This window comes from Mercenaria mercenaria, chromosome 16 (genome assembly GCF_021730395.1).
Source record: "Mercenaria mercenaria strain notata chromosome 16, MADL_Memer_1, whole genome shotgun sequence".
Taxonomy (NCBI): domain Eukaryota; kingdom Metazoa; phylum Mollusca; class Bivalvia; order Venerida; family Veneridae; genus Mercenaria; species Mercenaria mercenaria.
Window position 1 is genome coordinate 30901967 of NC_069376.1, and position 4142 is coordinate 30906108.

Below are 4142 nucleotides of genomic sequence, written 5' to 3' on the forward strand. Positions count from 1 at the left end.
ATACTTTGTAGGGTGAAAAAACAACCAGCGGGGAGACAGAAATAACCAGTTTTTTTCTCATTGGTTTATGCACAAAAACTTAGTTATTAGTGGGGGCGGGTGTGGGGGTGCAACCAGCGGGGAGAAAAAACCAACAGGTTGTTTTTTTCTCCCTTGTTTATGCACAAAAACTAGGGGGAGGGGGAGGGGGGTGTGGACAACAGATGGGAGAACAAACCAACCAGTTGTTTTTTTCTCCCTTGTTTATGCATAAAAACTAGGGCGAATAACAACCGCGTGGGAGAAAGAACCAACCATACCAGACGGGGATTTCCGGTATTTTTTTAATCGGTGCTGGAAAAATCCATCTTACACCCCGGGGTGTAAGATGACTCTCGTGCTGTAAATGACGTATTACGAACTAAATATATGTAGCAATTTACATTTTAATTCATAAAAACGGAATAAAAATCCGATACCTTGACAGTTCCTCTTCTTTCCTTATAGTATATTTCTCGATTAAAAAAACGTTATTTTATCAAAAATTCATAACGTTACGCTGCAACTGATAAAACAAAACCGGAACTAAACATTGTTATTTGTCTTTGAAACGTCATGGCGTCCTTCCTGTTTACGGACGTTGGTTTCCCGCGCTTTGTTTAAATACCCAGCTAGAAGAAATAGTTATAGAAAGAAAGCTGTTCGATTGATTTTATTTCTATTCTTATTTCTTTAATATGGTATGCAAGAAAAAGATTCTGTCACTGGTTGTAGGTGCAGATGGGTATATCCGGCTCTCGGGTAACTGTTTACGCGGTTACTCAGCTGGAGCCTCGTAACGGCCTAAACAGTTACCCTTGAGGCCGGAAATTCCCATCTGCACCTACAACCGGCGAAAGAATCTTATAGTTGTTTTCTCTTCCTTGTCTATGCACACAAACTTAGTTATTAGGGGGAGGGGAAGCAACCAGGGGGAGAAAAAAGCAACTGGTTGTTTTTTCCCCCTTGTTTATGCACAAAAAAACTTAGTTATTAGGGGGGAAAAACAACCAGGCGTGCGGGGGGGGGGGGGGGGGGGGGAGAAAAAAAACAACTGTTTGTTTTTTCCTCTCCCTTGTTTATGCACAAAAGCTAGGGGGGGTGTGTGGGGGGGGGGGGGGTGGCTAACCAGGGGATTGAGAGGAAACCAACCAGTTGATTTTTCCCCGGGGAGAGAATCAACCAGTTGGTTTTTTCTCCGGGGAAGAAATCATCTGGTTGTTTTTCCCCGGGGAAAAAACTGACCGGGGGAAAATCTGACCGTTACCGTTATTTCAGCTGAAATATGGCCCTTTATTTGTCGTATATTTCTGTGTTTATTCTACTTTTCGCATGCCACTTGGCTGAATCTCACCTAACCTCATATATTGGCATGTACCTGGTAAATGCTTTTCAGTGGAATTATGACGTTTTATTTGTAAAATTCCATGATGTCTGTGCTACTTCTCCTATACAGCTGGTTGAGATTTTACCAAACTTCACACGAATGAGAAATGCAAAGCCTAGTTATGAATATTGTTGAACTTTTATGAATCAGTAGTTTACATTAGAGTTATGGCCCTTATCTATTATTAACTCAATTGATTATTTTAACATTATTAGCGTGTTAAGTTGTGGGATATACACATATGTTTTTGTGGAAAATAATCTTATGATATTTCCTAATTTTCATTTTGTTTGTAATAGTAATGAAGGTACTCCTGGATGCTTAGCGAATAATATTGATGGAAAAGATAGTAATACTGTATGCTTTAATTGCCAAACATGTTGCACAGTTTTGTGATTCTTTTTTTATTATTTCCTCTACCTCTGATTCAGACATATTATGTAAAGTTATAGAGATCAGCGTGACACAAACGAGTTTGGACATTGCAGCTCTCTGACTTGATCGTAATGACAAAAATATTAAAATCTGCGCTAAATTTAAAACTGAAATAACGATGAATCTGCATCGGAAAGCGTGGACGGAAATGACGGTTTTGATCTTTTACAAGGCAAACTCCATCACTACTCTGATCAACTCAAATGTGGTCAAAGTGATATAGTATGTAATGGGCAGAAAGTGTATATTTGGGGAGCTGTATCAAAGCCCGGAAAAGGCGTGATAACGATGCGTGCTTTTAAAAGTGGAGAAATGAAAGCATTGATTCAGGTCGAAGATAGAGTGCCTAGTACGGTAGGAGAGGTTCCAGAACGGTTTTGTTGTTCTGGAGATAGCGGTGCAATCGTGTGTGCGGAGGACAGGCGTGGTAAATTTGTCCATATTCTGGCTATGGTAATGGGAATTGCAAACGAAAAGGAAGTTAAAGAAAATCCAAAATTAAGAGGGAGATATTTAACAGTTCCATTGTCGAGTGGACTTGAAGAGCTTCAAGACCGAACGGGACATATTTTTCAGATTTGTGAATGTATAGACAGCTAGTTATTTATTTCTGCTGCTCTCCGAAGACAATTTGTTTGAAGTCAAATGACTTTAGACTTAAATTTATGTTGGGTAAATGTCATATATTTGATAGGAGCATGTTAGTATTGGTATTGAATTGTCGGTAAAACGCAGCTCTTATGCAAAACAAATGATAATTTTTGTAAGGTTAATATAATCTTGTTTTTCATTCAGTGTGGTGCACCTATTATGAGTTTATCTTCCGTGAAGGAAACAAATCCTCATACATGATATATACATGTTTTAAGTGGCTGAAGTTTTTGAAACCAGATTAGATTACATTAAATATTAAATACTTTACTGTGTATAACAGCAAAAGTTTACACTCCCGTATCTTGTTATCCGTGCTTAATCCCTCTCTCCCCCCAAATGCACAGACAATAACATACAGATAACAACTCGCATGTCTTGACAATGCAGGTAAATGCCTTCGTGTATGTTTGTTTCTATTTGTTGCTTCTATGTTATTATTATTGTAGTATTCGATCGTGTCATTATTTCATATGCCAGCATCTGTTACATGTGTATATTTTACATACATGTATTCACATTTCTGTATGGACTGTATGGAGTTCTGTCTTCCCAGCGGAGCATTCTTTAAATGTTGTTTGTTTCCATGACAATGAAATCATTTTATAATCTTATGTTTTATAATTATACTATATACTTAATATGATACATTCCTTCTTAGCGTATTTACAACCACACGTCTTACACACCACTACCGAAATTTACAAAAGGTAACCGCTTAAGTTAGCGTTACTTACAGTGTTGATCACATGTATCAAAGGCCTAGACAGAGTAATTTGGAAGCTGTCATGATGCAGTGGGTATGTGTGAAAAATTCAGCTTTCTATCGTTAATACTTGCTGAGATATTCAAAACTCTCTTATGGGTCTAGTAAGCTGTGGAACTAAGTATAGTTATCAGTAAGTATATATGGTATTCGCCTGCCGTGGATGATTTTTATTAACTCTGTCCTCAACGTATACAACATGGTAGGATTTGCGCTTTAAGCTCTACTGTGGCATTTATGCCTCTAACCGTTGAAATCGTTTCCTAGACTGTTATTAGTTTGACTTTGTGTATATTTCTATGTTTACACATACACACGCTGTTTCGGGAGCCTGATGTCCAGCGACACAGATTCTTAGGGTTCTTAGATACATGTCCTCCATTCTCGTCATTTGGCGAATTAACATAGTAGAAAAATATGTTTTTTGATTATAGCTACATTTCTATGTGACAACGAATACTTAAACCACTATCCTGCTGGATCCACCAATTTCCATCAAAGGGTTTCTTCGAGAATTGCAGTTTTTAATTCTACCATCCAAACAAAATTATATATCATTTCGAAGGCTTCCACGAATGTAACTTTGATATATTACTTATATTATATTTGCCTAGTACTTTGATATAAACGTTTCATAAGGCTTTTATCAGCCTTTTTGTACAATTTTGATGGTCACGTCCAGAGCCTTGCATTCAACTTTTTGAAAGTGAAAGTAGAAATTTAAAAATATAAAATGTTCACATTTCTTAGGATGCGCGCGTTTTCTTTCCTGTTTGTTTGTCATTTTGTGTGTGTGTTTATTTTTTTTTTATTTTTTTTTTTTTTTTGCTATAATAAAGCAAAAAATAGTATATGTTATGGACAGAGCTGGGAATTAATTGTTTT